The sequence below is a fragment of the Protopterus annectens genome, chromosome 3.part1 (assembly GCF_019279795.1).
Source record: "Protopterus annectens isolate FY-2018-M chromosome 3.part1, PAN1.0, whole genome shotgun sequence".
Lineage (NCBI taxonomy): Eukaryota > Metazoa > Chordata > Ceratodontiformes > Protopteridae > Protopterus > Protopterus annectens.
Window position 1 is genome coordinate 1,733,896,837 of NC_056732.1, and position 10,000 is coordinate 1,733,906,836.

At 38.4% G+C, this 10,000-nt stretch overlaps 1 protein-coding gene across 1 annotated transcript in view; it reads right to left on the minus strand.

Moving 5' to 3' along the window:
• The window catches only part of LOC122798651 (zinc finger protein 260-like), a 388,866-nt gene that overhangs the window by 296,677 nt on the left and 82,189 nt on the right, over window positions 1-10,000 (minus strand).

Below are 10,000 nucleotides of genomic sequence, written 5' to 3' on the forward strand. Positions count from 1 at the left end.
GTATGTAGATTGGAGTTGGAGGTACGGAGAGTATGAGTAGGGGTGTAAGGAGATACCAGGGAGGAGAGGGAAGGGAAGGTAGATAATATGTATAATATAGAGTGTGTGATTTGAAATTGTGATAGAAGGAGTTGTTGGGGGAATTCCATCCACTGGAGAGAGTTGAGTGCAAGGCAGTTTTGAGAGTTGTAAGGAGAGTTGGTGAGAAATCTAGCTATTTTCTGGTGTTTTTGTTGGAGTTTGGACAAGGTTGTGGAATGTAGTTAGTAGGACTGGGGCAGCATAGAGGAGGGAGGGGAGGAGGCTGAGCATTAGAAGTTAGAAATTTTTTATTGCGATAAAGCAAGCCAAGCTTTTGGGTAGTTTTTTTATGATTTGTAGGATTTTCAAGTTAAATTTTAGTTCATCATCAATGATGGTACCTAGGAGCCTAGTGTGGAGTTCAGGTTGTATGATGGTTTTATTTGAGGATGTGATGACAAGGGTGGATTTATGATGAGAGAGAGAATGAGAAATAAAGAGCAGGAGTTTCGTTTTTTTTTGGATTTAAGACGAGTTGATTATCAGACAGCCACTCTTCAATGTATAGAAAGGCATCTTGGGTATGACCATGGAGTGCAGTGATGTTGTTGGAAATAGAGATGAGAGTGTAATCATCAGCATATTCAATAGGGAGGATTGTTTGCATGATGCGTGAAGATCATTTGTGAAAATGTTAAACAAGAGGGGACCCAGGATGGAACCTTGGAGAACACCAGATGTGATGGGAAGGGAAGGGGTGCAGGAAGAGAGCCTTATAACAGACTATTGCCTTCTAGAGAGGTAACTAGTGAACCAGCCAAGGGACTGAACAGAAAGACTGAGGTTAGCAATTTTAGATTAAAGACTAGGGTGAGAGACAGTGCCAAAGGCTTTGGAGAGGTCAAGAAAAAGACAGTATACAAGTTGATTGTTGTCTTGGGCCTCAGCTACTGTGTGAGCAATGATAAGAGGGCAGTAACTCTGCTGTGGTTTGGCTGGACGACATGTTGAGTGGGTGTGAGAAGGTTTTCCTAAGGAAAAATGTTTAGTATCTGAGTATGAATACATTTCATAGGTTCATAGATTCAAAGGTGTGTACTAGGCTAATGGCCCTGGAGATTTTACAAGCCTAGCTCATAGAAGTGCCCTGCCATTGTGCCACCCAACGTTAGTTCCCAGTGCCTCTATCAAGTACAGCCACTAGAGTGATCCCCGTGGTGAACTTTCTATTTCCCATCCACTCATCAAGATTTCTCTTGAAGAGGGTCAGCGAGCTGCTCTGCTTGACATGTATGGAAAATCTATTCCAGAGCATGGACAGTCTTTGGGAGAGGGACCTGTCCCTCCAGCATGTTCTGTTGATTGTGGTAATGAGGTTGAGGTCTCTGGAGCATGTGGTGTGGAGGAATTGGGATTTCTTTAGATGTAGCATTTCTAAGAGAGCTGGGTCAGATGTGGCTTTGTAAGTCAAGCAGAGATCACCTCTAAGTAGGCGATATCAGACAGAGAATACCTGGAGTCTTTTGAGTTGGCCATGTAGGATATGTGTTTGATGCCTAAGATCCTCTTTGTGAGGTACTTCTGTGGCCTCTCCAGCTGTTGCAGGTGTCTGGTGAGGTACATGCCAAATGGGGCATGATACTCGATGATTGATCTAATGAGGGAAGAGTAGAGAGAGAGAGAGAGAGAAACGATGACCTCTTTCTTCCTGGATGCAAAACCCTTGGTAATGAGATGTGCCATGTAAAAGGACTTTCTAACCACAGTGGCAATGTGGTGGTTGAAGGAGAGGTTGCTGTCAACCTGCGGCCCCAGATCTCTTATAATGCCTTCAGTATTCAGTGGCCTCCCATTTATGTGGTAATTAGTGGGAACTGAGTTTTTACCAAAGGGGATGACGACGCATTTTTTGGTGTTAAGCTTAAGGCCATGGTTTCAACACCAGTCGTTGTTCTCAGTGAGGCCTTTTAGAGTATTTTAAAGAGAGGGAAATGGATGTCTGTGAACAAATGAACAAAAACAGTTAGTACTAAGCATCACCTTGTCTGTGTTAAGCAATACTGCCTAGAACTATTTAAACATACAATACAGGTGAGAGTAAATCTCATATAACAGTAAATCAATAACAGCTTACCTCAGGTCTACCTTCTACTTCTCAAATCCAATTCATAGTTTCTTATCAATGTCTTTTAACCTCTACCTTTCAAAAGCTGTGCTGTTAGGTAAGTATATAATATTTAACTATAAAACTATTTTGTTTTTATGTGGAAATGAGACAGATGTAAACTTAAATTGCCAGCATTCTGCATTCAAAAAAAAACTTATTGTGCCTAACAGCTTGCTCTCTGATTAGCTGTGACCCACCAGTCAGATACTTGTTTAAACCTACTCTGTCATTTCAGTGTACAGTCATCATCATCATCATATGTATATTCCTATGTGGAAGAACAGACATGACATACTCATGTCAGGCTGGAATGTCATGTGGAAGCACAGACATGTATGTGGCAGAACAGACATGACACTGTCATGTCAGGGTGGAACGTCATGTAGAAGAACAGACATGATACACTATGTCATGTCAGGTTGTCATGTCATGTGGAAAAACAAACATGACAGTGTATCATGTCAGGCTGGAATGTCATGTGGAAGAACCTGGAATGCTACTTGCCATTCATAGGTGGTTATTGTGAGATCCTTACATGTTTTAAATTATCTGATAATTACTGAAGTTAACTGGAAAGAAAGGGAATAAATAAATAAAGAAAGAAAGAAATAAAAGTATCCAGCTGCAAAGTAACAAACTGTATTGTACCTTTACATTCTTACCATTTATGTTTTGGCAGCCAACATTAATAACCAGACATCTAGCATTGTGTTGTAACTTCCACATCCCTTCCTTTCTCTATTCCCTCTCCAAGCTAAGCAAATCATACTGATTTAAAAAAAAAATCAACTAATAGCTTACACGTTTCAGCCAGACGGTCTAGTTCTATCACATAATATCCCAGCTCATTTCCTCTGTCTAGCAGAATCAGTGACTTAGCAGTCCTTTAATTCCATTCCATATATCTCACTTGAAATAAATTGGCAGATCAAAGACTATCTTAATGCAGCCCTGGTTATTTCTACATAAAAATCAGAAATGGTGTACAGCTATGATTTCTTCCTTGCATTTGAAATGGTACTACTTTACTGCAACTGCAGAGCTGATCATGTGATCATAGTGATTGATGCTGGAGTATTCAGAGCTTTCAGTTGTTTGTTATTTCATAAACTTCATGGTTCTCCACTGTTGCTCAGACATTAAGAACAGCTTTTAATGAACAGAATACAGGAGTCTGTAATAAATTATTCTTTGCCCAGTCTCTCATCAGTGGGAAGAACTTGTCTATCTTACTCTGTCTGCACAAAATACCCAAGTTAAAGAGAGGCCCAGCGGACCTTAACTTTACAGATTTTTACAGTTCTGCATATTACACTTGAAACAATCTTCTCTTTTAGTGCAGGCATCTTCTCTCTTACTAACCGATGTCATGGTCTTCTTTAGAACTTAGCAGCACCAGCCAGGCGTAAACCTTCTGTGGGCTCTTTCTATTCTTATTTCACTCTCTGGAAGCTCTGATCATCTCACTAGGTGTTGCTGAACAAATAGAAACAATCTTGGTCTTCCAGTCTCTTGGGCACCCCACTAATATGGATACTTAACTTATGTGCCCTGTTGCATACCCCAAATTATATGGATATCCTCCACATTAATCTAATTTTCTTTCAGCAACTCTGCCATTTGTAACAGCTCTTCTAGTCTATCTTTTAGCGATTTGTTGTCCTTCTGCAATGCACCAGTTGAATCTGAGTGATCAGTAAGAAACTATCTACTTCTGCTTATTGGACACAAAATCATCTGCTTTTACACTCACTTTCTTTACTAACAAGGAATAATTTCAAAATCTGTTTTTAAGTTTCTTGAATAGAGTTGTCTGAGACTGCTTGCAAGGATTCAGTATCCATCTTTGACATAGTTGCCAAGTGGTCCATTACAATATTCAGGTATGCAGACTCAAAATACTTTAATTTTTATCTTTAGCTTGAAAGTAAGATTTTTTATAGGCATCAACACTTCCAAAATAGTATTCTGGAACAATTATTTATTTACGGTGCTGGTATTAGTGTCTTACTTTAATTTATAAAGGAACAGCATCTTGGAAAACATGAAGTTTCATAAGTGTCCTCTACTATTTCAATATCCATAAATGTGTCACTGCAGAATAACTGAAGGGCAAAGAATGTGTGTCTTGTAATGATGCAAAAATATATGATACTTGTGCATAGGGACAGAAAGGAAAGGCAGAAAAGGTGTTGACATGATTGGATATATTGTGTAAAACACGTCAGATTAAATTTAGTGTAAAAATGGAAAACAATACACCTGAGGGAATACATGCAAAATAAGAATATAACTGTGAAGGAAACAGTAGTTGCACTAGTAGAAAAGGACTCTATGGGTGCACATATCAGGTGACTTAAAGGTAAACAGGTAGTTTAATGTGGGTTAAAACTGCAGGCAGAATGCTGACATGCATAAGTATAGGTGTCTGCAGTAGGTAACAAATAATTATCCCTCTGTATAGACAGCTGTAAAACCTCCTGTAATACCACACTGCAGTGGTACATTAGATAATATTCTTGTCTTATGTCCAGAAAATACAGAGTTCAAGGTCTACATCAAATAAAAGTATTTTCCTAGCCTAAATCTGGAATGGGTCCTCATGGGTCACTGTTCTGCTTGAGTTAGCAAACAAAGATAAAGTGATGCTGTGTAGAAAAGTTGTATTACTTTGGTGTAAAATTATTAATGTAAACCCCTCCATAATTGTTTGTTGGATTGCAAATTGGGACAACCGACAGTTCACAAGTTGTGAAAGTTGATGGCACTCACTGAATGTAACATTGCAACAGGTGGGGTACAACAGGGTTCAGTGTCTGGCTTTCACTTCTTTGGTATTTATTTTGCAGTCTTCCAAGCCAAAAATCTTGGAAATGTGGTTGACCAAGTTTGTTTACATCTGTAAGCTTGGCACTATTATACGCTGATCCACTGATACTAAACAACTACAGAAAGGGTTGGAATAGGCACATACTTGGTATACCAAAAATGCTTCATGCTAAGTGCAGAAAAGTACAGCATAGTAGCATCTGGCAAATTCTCTCTTCTAACCTTTTAAGTTTTAAATGTTACTCCACATCAAACAGATACAGTTTAAGGGTATTTACAAGGACATCTCTCTCTCTCTCTCTCTCACTCAATCATCATGTTTCCAGGAAATCCTTCTATCTGTCCCACTTAACTTCCAAGGGAATATCCTCAAGATACAAGGAAGTCATCCTACTGCTGTACTCTTCCCTTATCACACCCATTACAGAATACAGTACCCCTTTTGTACATACAAATCCTGACATATTTATTTATTTTATTATTTATTTTACATTCACACCCATTACAGAATACAGTACCCCCTTTTGTACATACAAATCCAGGCATGTTTATTTATTTTATTATTTTTTGAAATTTGTTTACCGGGGAGGTCTGACTGTGTACAGAGCCCATTTTCAACAGGCGGCCAAAGAGAAAAGCTTCATAACACTTTATAATAACACAGAATATTTACAAAAAATATACAATATATCAAACATTAATTTACAACATGTAATAAATGCAGTAATATTGAGCAGCAACAATATTGTATACAGATTAGACAAGGAATTTAACAGTAGTATAAAGTTAAGGTGATTTACATTGATAATATGTATTTTCTAGTGTAGTAGATGTTGTCATATGGGTTATCTTGTCAAATTGTCTGATTGTCTGTCAGTTTTAGAAAGCAGTAGTTGTTGTTAGCAGGTTATATTGCCTGATGTAGAAAAAAAAGGTGAGGCCAATAGAAAGGAGAAGAAGGGGATGGAAGTTTGAGAACAAACGTTCGTTTATGTGTGGCATGAACATATCCAGTTTCTGGTCAGGTGGTCTTTAGGTACCAACATGAAGTGGGATAGGTTTTATGTTAATAAGATTGATTGAGGGAGACTGCTCCAAAGTTTGGAGATATAATTAGAGTAAAGAGAGTCTCTACCGTGTTATTAGATTTGGAAATATATAGAAGAGATTTATTTGAGGAGTGGAAGAGACAATTATTAGTGTTGGGCTGGAGCATTTGTTGGAGGCTGGAGTTTTGTCTTGTTGGTGAATGAGATTGTAGGTGGCAAAGAGTTGGGGGTAGGTTAAATGGTGGGGTAGTTCTAGTCAGTTCAGTTGTTGTAATGGCTGGCAGTGATGGGTTCAATGAGGGACATTGGTTGCAAAGTTAGCAATTTTGTACATATGAACAAACCATCTTCAAATGGAAAGGTGTCAACAATCTCTAACCAAAAAAATCAAACACTTAAATCCTTTGAACTATCCCAAAATATTAGCACATCTTTATCCTTATATTCAGTAGCCTACCATTACCCTGTGTCCTACGTCTTACTTTTTGAGCCATGAAAGATCCAGTCCTATTTTACAACCTCCTATTTCTTCACAGAAATAGTGGCCAGAAGAGCAACTGCACTAGGGATTTAAACACAAACATGTAATTAAGAGTCACTGGAGGAATAGGTTTGTAATGTAGCATATACCCAACCTGTGTAATAAGTTACTGTACAGGTCAAAAACTACTATCTTAGCTACCTTTAAGACTATTCTTGACAACTGGATTGTTAGACACAAATTTACCAGAGGGAAGTCTTGTTAAGCCCTTAGCTATTTGGAAGGTGAGCACTTTTAATGCTCAAAAACTGTGGCAAGAACTTTTAAGTAAAAGGTATATATGGCTAGGTTTCCTATGGGTCTCTTTGACCTGCCTAATATTGTTCCATTGTTCCTAGTAGAGTTTATGCAGGATGGATTTAGACCAGCGGAATTAACAGAAATTCTTTATAATCTATACCAGAAGCAACATATAGACAGACTATTTATTTTGCCTTGTGTACATTTTATTGACCAAGCTAGCCATATTGAGCAATGCCCATTTTCAGAGATGACCTGGGATAAAATACAGTGAGTACAAGGAAACATTGGCAAGCCATAATTTATTTATTTATTCATTTATTTATTTATTTATTTATTTGCATTTGTTTACTGGGAAGGTCCACTGGGCCAACAGGTACCCATTTTCAGTGGGGGGCCATGGAGAAAAGCTCCACAAAGAATAATACAAACATTAGAATAGTTCAAACAGTAAATAAAACATACATTAGCAAAGCAGTACAATGATTTAAATAAAACTTACATTAGAACAGTAAACACAACATAATAGAATATTAAGACAAGTTTCACAGTAAACAATTTTAGTATAGTCAAACTATTTATTTTACTGAGGCAGTGGAAGAGTAGGAGAGAGGTGAAGTCAGGGTATAACTTGTGAGGAAGTTTCTCGTGAGCATAGCCATTTAGAGGAGAGATGTTGTCTCAAAGATTTTTTGAAGAAGGTAGCATTGCTAGTGGATCTGAGCTGGGGAGGGAGAGAGTTCCATAATCTAGCAGTAGAAATGGAGTAGAGTATTTGGCCAGTAGAAAGACTAGGTTTTCCTACTTTTAAAAGCATTTGAATTTCAGAGTGGAGAGGTCTGTTAGGGTGGTATATAGTGAAAAGAGAGGAGAGAGAAGGGCAGGTGGATGGACTGAATATTAGTTTGTGGGCAGTTAGTTGTATGCAAGTAAGATGATGTGGAAGTTACAGCCAGTTGAACAGTCGCAGGGAGGTACAGTGGTGAGAGAGATGTTGTCTGTTTGTGATTAACTTGGCAGTTTTATTATACATTAATCTAGTCTGGATTTAAGGTTGGCCTGTATGTTGGTAAAGAGGGGAGCACCATAGAAAAGTGAGGGGAGCAGGAAGGAGGAGGCAATGGCTAGTTCTGAGGTGTAATTTAGGAAAGTTTTATGATGGTATAGTGTACCTAGTTTTTGGTGTGTTTTTTTGATGTTGCTGTCTATGTGCAAGTCGAATGTTAGGTGTTGACCCAGAGTGATGCCTAGGAGTTTTGTATGTGTGACTACCTTGATGGTAGTGTTATCTTGGGAAAGAACAGTGAAAGAGTCTTTATTTACAGAGATGGACTTCTTGGGGTAAATAGCATGCATTTGGTTTTCTTAGGGTTTAAGGCAAGGTGGTTATTAGCCATCCATGTTTTTGTGGAGCTGAGTGCTGATTGGGTTAGTTTCAGAAGTTCAGGTGAGAAATTAGCAGTGCCGATGATAGTGGAGTCATCTGCATATTGGATGATTGTAATATGGGTTAGAGTAGAGCGGACGTCATTGATAAAAATGCTGAAGAGCAAAGGACCTAAGATAGATCCCTGGGGTACTCCAGTGGTGGTGCTGAGGAAAGGAGAGAAAGAATGTAGCCATATGGTGGCTTTGCCTGTCAGTGAGGCAATTAGTGAACCAGTGTAGGGTGGAGGGAGAGATTCCTAAGTTGGATAGTTTTTGTAAGAAGGATAGAATGGGAGATAGTATCAAAGGCTTTGGAAAGGTCAAGAAATAGAGAAGAGACAAGTTTCCTGGAGTCTCAAGCCTGGTTGATAGAGTCACAGAAAGATATGAGAGCTGTAGTGGTACTATGTCCAGGTCTAAAGCCATGCTGTGTTGGTGACAGTAGGTTATTGCTGAGTAGAAAGTGTTGGAGTTGGCTGTGAATACATTTTTCTAGAATTTTTGAGATGGGAGAGAGAATGGTGATGGGTCTAAAGTTGGTGATGTCTGTATTGTTACCACCTTTGTGGTGTGGGATGAGCAATGCCTTTTTTCAGATGGAGGGAATATAAGACTCTTTGATTGACCTATTAATGAGTATGCTGACAGGATAGGCAATGGAGCTTGCAGCTATTTGAAGGAATTCTGGGGGCAGGTTATTAGGGGCAGTAGTGCAGGGTTTTAGTTTGAGTAGTTTCTTAATTGTGGCAGTAGGGATAGTTGCATGAGAGAAGTTATTAGAGTGGGAAAGGGAGGTATTTGTCATTGGGGGCTCTGCTTGATTAGGCTAGTTGTGAGGGAAATTGGTGGTAAGATTTGCTATGATATCTATGAAATATGTGTTGAAGAGTGCAAGACCTCAGTAAAACGGGTTACATTTGATATCACATATAACAATGGCTAGAAGGTTTTAACTTGTACACTGTTTTAGGTTGAAAGCTAAGGATAGAATAGAAATAATAGAACCATTTTAGTAACTCTAGTGACTCTGCAGAGTACATTGTTTTGGTAAACTGATATAGAACAGCAGGACACAGTCCGAACAAATAGCTTGAAAGGCTCAAGAGAAATATAAGGAAGCATTCTTTTTTTTTACAGAGAGGATATGCCCAATGAGGTGGTAGCATCAAAAAGACTTTCACTTTAAGAAAATAGTGGACAAGCCTAAGGCATTTATTTTACTGAATAGAAGAAAACATACATAAGCTAGTGGTTATGTATGAAATTCACCTAATAGAGAAGGTAGCAGAAATGTACATAATAGTGTCAGGCAAGCAATTCTTATCTGTCATCAAAATCTGTTTGTATTATTAGCAGTTATTAAAGAAACAACTGCACATCACCTGTTATACTATCCCCAGGGAGCTTACCACATAATTGTACCTCATGTTTTACTATAAACAGTGACTATAATTGTACCTCATTCTAGGAAAAATACTGAAGATTTCATTTTTTTAATTATCGTGTAATATACTAGTTTAACTGTACTTGGAAGAGCTCATGATAAGTGACTACTAACATACATGTGTCTTCCTATCTATTTAAGAGAGTGTGTGTGTGTGTGTGTGTGTGTGTGTGTGTGTGTGTGTGTGTGTGTGTGTGTGTGTGTGTGTGTGTGTGTGTGTGTGTGTGTGCCACACATACGTCAAAACAGATTACACTCAAATGCAAACAGTAGAAAATGGA